The sequence below is a fragment of the Lampetra fluviatilis genome, chromosome 63 (assembly GCF_964198595.1).
Source record: "Lampetra fluviatilis chromosome 63, kcLamFluv1.1, whole genome shotgun sequence".
In the NCBI taxonomy this organism is placed as follows: domain Eukaryota; kingdom Metazoa; phylum Chordata; class Hyperoartia; order Petromyzontiformes; family Petromyzontidae; genus Lampetra; species Lampetra fluviatilis.
This window is the reverse complement of record NC_136337.1, coordinates 7,710,644-7,721,918: the sequence shown is the minus strand read 5'-3', so window position 1 is coordinate 7,721,918 and position 11,275 is coordinate 7,710,644. Positions and strand designations below refer to the sequence as shown.

The 11,275-nt window shown below is 47.8% G+C and overlaps 1 long non-coding RNA gene across 1 annotated transcript; it reads left to right on the top strand.

The window, feature by feature from the left end:
* Positions 1-1,051: 1,051 nt before the first annotated feature.
* Positions 1,052-10,061, top strand: LOC144951613 (uncharacterized). Its single transcript, XR_013640518.1, has 3 exons — positions 1,052-1,149; positions 3,161-3,233; positions 7,400-10,061. It is a non-coding gene; the product is annotated as an uncharacterized LOC144951613 (long non-coding RNA).
* The last annotated feature ends 1,214 nt before the right edge of the window (positions 10,062-11,275 follow it).

The window sequence follows — 11,275 nt, the reverse complement described above, 5'->3', positions numbered from 1 at the left end:
AGCGGGTTGGCTGCAATGAAGCCGTGAAGACACCGAACAGTTCCACTGCTACAATTAGCGCGCTGAGGCGCTGCAGTTGCACTATGTGTCCACACGGTGGCGCTGCAGCAACCATGTTAAATTTCTTCTTAGGTTTTTTCCGGTAAAGTCACGTAGGTAAAACATCAAAATGAATGAAAATAAAATAAAATAAAAAATCACGACGTTTCGGAGGCAACACAAGTCTCCGTCATCAGGTGGGACCGTCACAGCCAGATTAGCTGCATCAAGTGAGGCCATGATTCAAGATGTAATCCCTTAAAAGCGAGTTGAAGGGGGAGGGAGAGGGAGGGGGGAGCTCATCAGACTATGGTAGCCAATGAAAGGAACGTATCGGGAGGGAGGGGGGGCGAGGCCAAAAGGGTGGGCGATGGACGTGGAAGCGCTTGTGCGCAAGCGGCCAATTACTGCACACGCCAACACAATGGAGCGATTGTGCGCTAGCGGCCAGCCACTGCACCCGCCAACACAATGGGCAGAGAGGAGGAGGGAAGCTCTAATACACATGATAGACAAAAGAACGAAAATGCCCATGTTTATACCAATGCTGGCTGAACAATGAAGAGAGTACTGTTAAAATAACTGGGGATGTTAACACTCGGTAAAGTACAGTAAAATAGTGCCTGTCAGATAAGATGGTCCAAAAAATTTGTGATTAAGTCTTTTTTGCGTGGTTGATAACATCTTTCCAATGATTACTAAGTTTGTACCCATCATCACGGTTGAATGTATGTCTGTGTTTGTATATTTGTATGGCTTCTGACGTCACCGCTCAGCGTGACCTCATCGGCGTCAAACGCCAGGGGGAGGTGCCTCGTTAGTGACGTCATGTCACTCACCCCCGACCACCGCGCTCTTGAGCGTGACGTCACATCCACTCAGCCGCTGCCGATACCTGTCCCAGTGCCAATCCTTATTTGGGCAAAGCCACGCCCGGTGACTGGCGGCTCATTAACATAATTTATTCGTGAAGTCGTCGCGAGTTTCGAGCCGCTCATTGTGGGGAGGGGAGTGTCATCGTACACCGCAAGTGACGTCATGTCACCTGCTGCCGCGTGACGTCACGAGGGACCGGGAAGTTTCCGCTCGGCCCGTGCACTGAAATCCGAGGTGAGATTCTCATCGCGGTTGTGGTGATTGTGGTTGTTGTGGTGGTTGTTGTTGTGGTGGTTGTGGTGGTTGTTGTTTACCGAGGTAGCGCCTCGCTCTCTCTCTCGTAGGGATGTCAATTGAGTAGCAGCGAGCATGGAAGCGATGTCCACTTTGGAACTTTACAACGCGGGGCCTTGCCTCCTGCCCTCGCCTGGTCGCGTTTGCTTCAATTCTCTCGCTTATTATTAGGTTTTTTCGGTAAAGTCACGTAAAAAAGTAAAATAAAATAAAAAATCACGACGTTTCGGAGGCAACACAAGCTTCCGTCTTCAGGTGGTACCGTCACAGCCACGACAGCTGTATCAAGTAAATGAGAGATTGCAGTAGCTACCACTCCGTTTATATAATGGTTGGAGAAGATCGTGGTGCAAGGGGCGCATTATTAATATGGTAAGGTGAGGCTTAAGACTAAGAATAGACTGCATAACAAAGGCTGAGCCTTTGTTGTGGAGAGGTGCGGTTTGTGACTCAACCTGTGGCAGGGATACCACCACTAAACATGGTAAAACTGTAATAGTTGTCTGTCAAATAAGATTGGCAAATAAGTGTAGTTAAATCTTTTTTGCGTGGTTGATAACATCTTTCCAATGATTACTAAGTTTGTACCCATCATCACGGTTGAAATTATGTCTGTGTTTGTATATTTGTATGGCTTCGTGCACAAACCTTTGATGGTAGCCAGGAGGCTTGCAGAGAACCTTGGTCTCGGAAAAGACAATTTCATGAGAGCCCACCGAGTTGTAGCAATGATCGGCAACGGCCGAAGAATCAGTTCTGCCGTGTTTCAGATCTGACTTGTGCTCGCGGACACGATCAGCAACATGACGTTTCGTTTCTCCAATGTAGCAATCACCACAAATGCAACTCAATTTGTAGACTCCAGGATACTGTAAGTCAGGAACGACATCCTTCACAGATGGAATCAAATAACGGATATTATGCACTGTACTGAATCGGACTTGGATCTTATGTTTGTTTAGAATTTTGGAGATCTTTTTGGTCACGCCTGCTATGTATGGCAACGTGATAGTTTTGGTTGGAGTTTCATGTGGCTGTTTCTGTATGGTGGGAGAAACAGCTTGGCGGATAGTGCGGTCAGAGTATCCGTTCATCCTGAGGGCCCGATGTACATGACTTAATTCACCGGCCAAGTGGTGTTGGTCAGAAATGCCATTGGCTCTGCGGTATAGCGTTTTGATGAGAGAATTCTTTTGAGAGGGATGGTGGTACTTGAAACCGGATTCCCACCACCACCCATCTCTCTGCCCCTTTCTCTACCCCCCTCTCTCTCTCTGCCCCCCTCTCTCTCTATTTAAGGCCTGGACACAGAGGCGTTGTTTCTGTGTGTGTCTCTGTGTGTCTCTGTGTGTCTCTGTGTGTCTCTCTGTCATCTCTCTCTGTGTGTCTATGTGTCATCTCTCTCTCTCTCTCTGCTTATGTGTCTGTCTATGTGTCTCCGTGTCTCTCTCTCAAATTGAGCAATCTTTGGAAGAACGTTATCAACCAGGTGGGCTGTTGACTGTTATGTTAGCCGACTCTCTGTGTTGTATTGCACTACATTTCTAAGTTTACTAGGTTTTTTTTCTCTTTCATTTGTACCTGATGATGATTGCTTGTGTTGCAATCGAAATGTCGTATGCTATTATTTTATTTATTTATTCTACGTGACTTTACCGAAAGAACCAAAGAGTTTCTTCTAGATTTGAAGCTTTCGTGACTGCAATGATTCATATTCTTAGGTTGTTTCGGTAAAGTCACGTAGGTAAAACATTAAAATTAATGAAAGTAAAATAATATAAAATAAAATAAAATATTTTATTTTATTTTACTTTCATTAATTTTAATGTTTTACCTACGTGACTTTACCGAAAGAGTATCTTGCTTAAGTTTTAATTTCCCTTCACCTGGCTCGCTACTTTGTAACTTGTTTTGTTTTAAATATTCACAGTTTTTTTTCATTTCTTACCAGGCCACGCCCGCTTGAGCTGCTGTACCGCTCTTGTGTTCAGAAGCGACCTGCCCACAACAACAATAACAACAAGGTGAGGCTCGTCAACAGCGTGGCGGTGTTCACTCTAGACGCGTGGCGGTGTTCGCTCTAGACGCGTGGCGGTGTTCGCTCTAGACACATGGCGGTGTTCACTCTAGACACGTGGTGGTGTTCACTCTAGACGCGTGGTGGTGTTCACTCTAGACACGTGGCGGTGTTCGCTCTAGACGCGTGGTGGTGTTCACTCTAGATACGTGGCGGTGTTCACTCTAGACGCGTGGCGGTGTTCGCTCTAGACACGGCGGTGTTCGCTCTAGACGCGTGGTGGTGTTCACTCTAGATGCGTGGTGGTGTTCACTCTAGACACGTGGCGGTGTTCGCTCTAGACGCGTGGCGGTGTTCGCTCTAGACGCGTGGCGGTGTTCACTCTAGACGCGTGGTGGTGTTCACTCTAGACACGTGGCGGTGTTCGCTCTAGACGCGAGGTGGTGTTCACTCTAGATACGTGGCGGTGTTCGCTCTAGACGCGTGGCGGTGTTCACTCTAGACGCGTGGTGGTGTTCACTCTAGACACGTGGCGGTGTTCGCTCTAGACGCGTGGTGGTGTTCACTCTAGACGCGTGGCGGTGTTCACTCTAGACGCGTGGTGGTGTTCACTCTAGACACGTGGCGGTGTTCGCTCTAGACGCGTGGTGGTGTTCACTCTAGATACGTGGCGGTGTTCACTCTAGACGCGTGGCGGTGTTCGCTCTAGACACGGCGGTGTTCGCTCTAGACGCGTGGTGGTGTTCACTCTAGATGCGTGGTGGTGTTCACTCTGGACGCGTGGCGGTGTTCGCTCTAGACGTGTGGCAGTGTTCACTCTAGACGCGTGGCGGTGTTCACTCTAGACACGTGGTGGTGTTCACTCTAGACGCGTGGTGGTGTTCACTCTGGACGCGTGGCGGTGTTCACTCTAGACGCGTGGCGGTGTTCACTCTAGATACGTGGCGGTGTTCGCTCTGGACGCGTGGTGGTGTTCACTATAGACACGTGGAGGTGTTCACTCTGGACACGTGGAGGTGTTCACTCTGGACGCGTGGAGGTGTTCACTCTGGACACGTGGAGGTGTTCACTATAGACACGTGGCAGTGTTCACTCTAGACGCGTGGCGGTGTTCACTATAGACACGTGGCAGTGTTCACTCTAGACGCGTGGAGGTGTTCACTCTGGACACGTGGAGGTGTTCACTATAGATGCGTGGAGGTGTTCACTCTGGACACGTGGCGGTGTTCACTATAGACGCGTGGAGGTGTTCACTATAGACGCGTGGCGGTGTTCACTATAGACGCGTGGAGGTGTTCACTCTGGACACGTGGAGGTGTTCACTATAGATGCGTGGAGGTGTTCACTCTGGACACGTGGAGGTGTTCACTATAGACACGTGGAGGTGTTCACTATAGACGCGTGGCGGTGTTCACTATAGACGCGTGGAGGTGTTCACTATAGACGCGTGGCGGTGTTCACTCTGGACACGTGGAGGTGTTCACTATAGACGCGTGGCGGTGTTCACTCTGGACACGTGGCGGTGTTCACTATAGACGCGTGGCGGTGTTCACTATAGACACGTGGCGGTGTTCACTATAGACGCGTGGAGGTGTTCACTATAGACACGTGGCGGTGTTCACTATAGACGCGTGGAGGTGTTCACTATAGACACGTGGCGGTGTTCACTATAGACGCGTGGAGGTGTTCACTATAGACGCGTGGCGGTGTTCACTATAGACGCGTGGAGGTGTTCACTATAGACGCGTGGCGGTGTTCACTATAGACACGTGGCGGTGTTCACTATAGACGCGTGGAGGTGTTCACTATAGACACGTGGCGGTGTTCACTATAGACGCGTGGAGGTGTTCACTATAGACGCGTGGCGGTGTTCACTATAGACACGTGGAGGTGTTCACTATAGACGCGTGGAGGTGTTCACTATAGACACGTGGAGGTGTTCACTCTAGACGCGTGGCGGTGTTCACTATAGACACGTGGAGGTGTTCACTATAGACACGTGGAGGTGTTCACTATAGACACGTGGCGGTGTTCACTATAGACGCGTGGAGGTGTTCACTATAGACGCGTGGCGGTGTTCACTCTGGACACGTGGAGGTGTTCACTATAGACGCGTGGAGGTGTTCACTATAGACACGTGGAGGTGTTCACTATAGACACGTGGAGGTGTTCACTATAGACACGTGGAGGTGTTCACTCTGGACACGTGGAGGTGTTCACTATAGACGCGTGGAGGTGTTCACTATAGACGCGTGGCGGTGTTCGCTATAGACACGTGGCGGTGTTCACTATAGACACGTGGCGGTGTTCACTATAGACACGTGGAGGTGTTCACTATAGACACGTGGAGGTGTTCGCTATAGACACGTGGAGGTGTTCACTATAGACACGTGGCGGTGTTCACTATAGGCGTGTGGAGGGGAAACCCGGGGATCGGGAAGGAAATCCACGCGACCACGGGGAGAGAGAGAGAGACACGTAAACTACAAATATACAGCAGGCGTCAGGGTCGGGATGGAACCCACGACTTCCTGTATGCCAGGACAGGTAGTTAACATCTCACCACAGAGAGACACGCAGCCTCGGCTGTGTTGGTTGATCCTCAATGAATTACTTGGTGGAGTGAGGAAGCATTAATACTGAGCAGGTGAAAGGTGGCCAGGCGTGGGTCTGGACACACCACCACCTGTGAACCGTGCCAGTGTGTGACAGTGGTGGAGCCAGTGGGGGTGGGGTGGCACTTGCCCCCCCAACGATCCGATAGAAATCCGTAATTTCGATAGGATCATTGGGGTTTATTAGTAACTAGCTTCACTACCCGGCTTTGCCCGGGACTTGGATTCTTGTCTTGGATTAATTTAATATTCCCTCATAATTCACTGAAAAACCCTGAAAAAATTGATGCTTGCAAGAAGGAAGCCGAAACACTTCAATTTACCTAAATCGGATGTTTTCACTCAAGGAAATTCAACCTGAACCCACTGCTACGTCAGGTCGATTTTTGCCACTCGGGAAGGGAATGACGCGGCGTTCGCTTAGACATTTCAGACAGCATAAGCTGTGAAAATTTCATGACGCCAGAGCTCAGCGTTGGAGAGTTTTTGCTGCTGCACACAAACAAACACGTGTAAGTTCTGCTTTATATTTAAGATGGCAGTTGTACCCGTTCTTCACACGGATTTGTATTGAAACTCCGAGAAGCCATTGACTTCATCGGCCAGGAGCGAAGCGCCACCTAAAATCTCCCGGCACGCTGTGAACAGCTGTAGAAGTACGGCGCGCGAAGAGCCATGTGGTAGGGGGGTAAGCATTGCAGAGCGCTTAGCTCAGGTGTGATGCGGGTTGATGCCACATACGTCATGGTCATTCCCCCCCCCCCCCCCCCAAAATACAAAAGTCTATTTTTCTTTCCTGAAGGCATCAACACGTTCAGCGAGCGCGATGACGATCGCACGCGTCGAATGAAAAGCAAGGGACAAGTCCTTTCTCACTAACAACTCCTTTCTCACTAACAACTCCTGTAATTTTTCATTGCTGGAGGGGTTTCCCCCCCTACCTGAAAATCCTGGCTCCACCTCTGAGTGTGTGACAGTGTCAAGTTTGTATTTGCAGTAAAGTCTATTAACTCTATTGAGCACAGAGGTTATATCAAAACAGTAGTTTATTTTAGTTTTCCTCTGGAACTCTTTGTAAGAATGGAGTCAGGAAGTGATCACAGCACACACGTGCAGCAGCTGAAGTCGGAACTGCTCATCCCAGCAATCAAGGACATCTGTGCCTGGCTTCGCACCTCTAAGTTGCGATTGAACATTAATTATGCATTTGTGCATGACACAAATAGTATTATTTTCAACACCCTTTGCTATGTCAGCTGAATTTAGCTTTCATAAACATTTATTTTGAAGCCAAACAGCTGAAATTGTGTGCTCTGAGTTTCGGGTTAACGTTCATTTTGAAGATACGAGGGTTTCCAGGCATGTTTATGACCATTTGGCCTCTCATTGTGTGCCATAACAGCCCGTGTGATGAATTTGGGACACTTTTTTTTTTATATATCATAAATATATGAATAACTATAGACGTGTAAGTGACGTGTGACTGTGTATATGCATTCCTCTGTGCCTCAATACTGACGTGTAGATGGTGTGGATATTCTTCTTTTTCTGTCTGCAGCTGTCGCTGCCTCTGCAGAAGTGGTCTCATGGAGCAAAGGCACTCGGCGCAGCTTGGTGCAAAAAGGCATCAATGCGACCGGTGTGCATACAGCACGGATCGTCCTGAACATTTGACACGGCACTAGAGAACTCACACAGGAGAGAAACCCTTCAAGTGCAGTGTGTGTGGGAGGGCGTTTGCACATTCATCTGCTCTTGTAACATACCAGAGAACACACACGGGAGAGAAACCCTTCAAGTGCAGTGTGTGTGGGAAGGCGTTTGCACAGTCATCTGCTCTTATAAAACACCAGAGAACACACAATGGAGAGAAACCCTTCAAGTGCAGTGTGTGTGGGAAGGCGTTTGCACAGTCATCTGCTCTTGTAGCACACCAGAGAACACACACGGGAGAAAACCCCTTCAAGTGCAGTGTGTGTGGGAAGGCGTTTGCATGGTCACCACATCTTCAAAGACACCAGAGAACACACAAGCATCAGAAGATCCACCAGGAGTGGAGTGTGAAATCAGCTTGTGAAAGTCAAAGTGCTGCAATGAGCCCATCGCTCATCAAACAAGAACCGGAAGAAAATCCCAGCTTGGACACTTTTAAAGGTAACGAGGTGAAATATGAAGAGGTGAATGTGAAATGTGAAGACGTGATGGTGAAGAGCAAAGAAGTGAAGGTAAAATGTGAAGATGAAGATTCAACTCCCAAATGGGACCTTCGTATCGATGGAGGCAACGTGAAGCAGGAGGAGAATTCTGACTGTGAGGCAGAGCGAGGCGACTCCCAGCAGTTTGTGGAAGTGGAGGTGTGGGTGGACTTCCTCCGAGACAATACAAAGTCAAATGGAGACCCGGGAGATGCGTAAGCCTTTGACCAGTGGTTCTTAACCTGGGTTCGATCGAACCCCAGGGGTTCGGTGAGTCAGTCTCAGGGGTTCGGCGGAGGTTAAGACACACACCTGACTCATGATTGTGCACCAGTAAAACATGTACCTATGTTTTGAATTTGAAAAAATATTTTATTTTTCCAATTAAGAAGGGTTCTGTGAATGCGCATATGAAACTGGTGGGGTTCAGTACCTCCAACAAGGTTAAGAACCACTGCCTTAGACGATGCCGCTCCAATAGATGCACCTTTGTCACAGGCCTCTAATGACAAGAATGTGAAGTTGAACACTCAGTTCCTAGGTTCAACCTGCAGGGTAAGAGCGGCCAATCTTTGTGGACCTGTGTGATGGGTAGACCTCTAACCAGGAGCGAATGCCAATAAGCTCCCAAGCATTCAATGTTATCAATTGCATTTATATTGTGCTTGCTTAATTGCCTCGGCAATTCGTAGTTTTGTATCGTTTCTCGTCTCAAACACTCGAAGAGCATCCCCAAGTAGCAGCTGCCCCTGTGTGGCACAAGGTGGTGGCCCTGCACCGGCCTGCATGTGGACAAGAGCCTGTCAGTAGGGGGCAATGGTTGATGTGGCATCTCAGTTGTGGAGTTTGTAGGTAATGTTTAGAATTTTTATCAATTTTTACCCAGACACCAGCATGCAATGGCCGACTCGTTTTGAATGGTGCATTAGTATGTTGTACATACACTGTTAAGCAGACGGTGCGTATTTTTTTAAATTAGCTTCTTGTTAATGCAATGTAACCTAATGCAGTATATTTCAGTGCAGTAATTCAATTTTGTTAATATGCCTGTCACTAATTTTGAATGAATACTTGTCTGATTGTGTGCGTACATGTACCATTTTGTCTATAAGGGTCAAACATTGAATAAGTCATGTTAGGACACTGTGTGTTTTGGAAGTAACCTGTACAGATCACTCAGGTGAGACTCATTGTTCTTGTGATATAGGTCAAAGGGTACTTTTGTGTTTTCAGGAAGCATCTCCCTCTGGAGCAACTCATTGTCTTTGAAATAGGGAGCACACTCGGATCATTCATCAGTTACAAGGCAAACCACTTAAAAGTTACACGTAGAGGAGATACATTCTCAACAACTTGAATTATAATTTTGTATTACGTGTTGACACATTTCGTCTAACTAGGACTAGAAATGCGCCTTACTGATTAACGTCTGGATGTTTGAAGCTATCGGTTGAAGCAAGCCCAGCTGCTGTTGAGACGCTGTGCACCAATAAGGGTCCACAGGTGGCTTGCACTGAATCAATGACGCGCTCCCAGAAGTCTGTGCTAGTTATAGTTTGTGTAAAACATTCATTTGTTTCGTGGAGAGATCGATAAATGAAACATGTCGTGTCTGCTGATCTGCTTCATAGCAAGGAGGTCATTTTAAGAGCACATTTGAAATACATTTTTGGTACAGATTTGTATTTGGTTACAAGGCAGAGCACATCTAGTAGATGCATTCTCCACAACAACACTCATGAGAATTTTGCTTGATGTCTTATATGTTTGCGAACTAGGACAAGAAATGGTCCTTGCTGATTAACGTCTGGATGTTGACAACCATGGGGTGAAGCAAGCCTAATTGCCTGCGGTGCCCCTCAACCATTTACGGCCTTGGGCCAGGAAAGTCACGAAGAAAATTGCACACGAATGACGCATCCACGCCAACTCCCAATGCTCCGTTTTGAAGTTTAAAAATGAAACAACTTTGAATTGTATTATGTTTTGAATTGTGTTTCTTCAATAAAAGCTTATATCATTTTACATCTGGAAGACTTAATTGAAAACGACATTTCGTGTGAATTTTCTCTCGTCGTTAAGTAGATGGCCTTGCCGGGGATTCGGTTCGATGCGGACTTTCACCTGGTTGGGATCGCGGGATTGAGATGAGGCGACACAGAGCTGGCCGTGCCAGACGACCGCCGTCTGCAGATCGATTCCAACGTGGTCGAACGTCTGTCCCTGCGCCTCCGTCGCTCATGCAGGAGGCGCGTAGGGTTATAGCGCCCCCTGCATGAAAACGACGGAAAGTGCAGCATTCATCACAGATTAATTCTAGATTTGAAGCTTTCGTGACTGCAAGGATTCATATTCTTAGTTCTTTCTGTAAAGTCACGTAGGTAAAAAATGAAATAAAAATTAAGAATTTTAAGAAAGAACTAAGAATACAGATAGATAAAGTTGTGCGCTTATATAAAAGAGCATCGCCAGTGGGTTTTCAAAGTACCTTCGTGTTGCAGAAATCAATTTCGCGTGAGCCCACCGCATGACAACAATGCTCAGCTGTAGCTCACGTGACTTCTGCCGCGACAATGTCTGGATGTTTTCGCCTGAGGACGACCGCTCGTGTTGCGATCGAAACTTCGTCATTTATTTATTTTACCTACGTGACTTTACCGAAGAAACCAAAGAGTATGAAAGACGTCTTGTCTGCTGATGTTGTTCATGTCCGTGTACATCGATATCCCACATGGCTTACACTACACACCACACACAATGAAATAAATAGAAACTAGAACGACTTCTGGGGATGGGCAAAGATCGAGGAATCTCTTTCAATGGAGCGAGTTCAGCGAGTTCGATTCAACATCTCTGTCCGTCTGTGTCTCTGTTCGCCTCTGTGTGTCTCTCTGCCTGTGTTTTTTAGTCTCTGTGTATCTTTCTCAGTCTCTGTTCCTCTTGTCTGTGTCTGTCCACCTGGTCTTGTCTGTGTGTGTGTCTATCAGCGTCTATCCAACCGTTGTCAACGATTGTCAGTAGCAGCAGGCGCCCGTTCAACTCCCACGGTTACATGCCACTCAAACTTGCTCCCAACACACAAAGATCGCCCGTATAGCCTGGCACCGGGGGGTGAGTGGGGGGTACAGACACCTAGCCTGGCACCGTGGTGGTGATGATTTAACAAGCAGAGAGACACAGAGAGAGAGGGGGGTGAGTGGGGGGGGGTACAGACACCTAGCCTGGCATCGGGGGGGGGT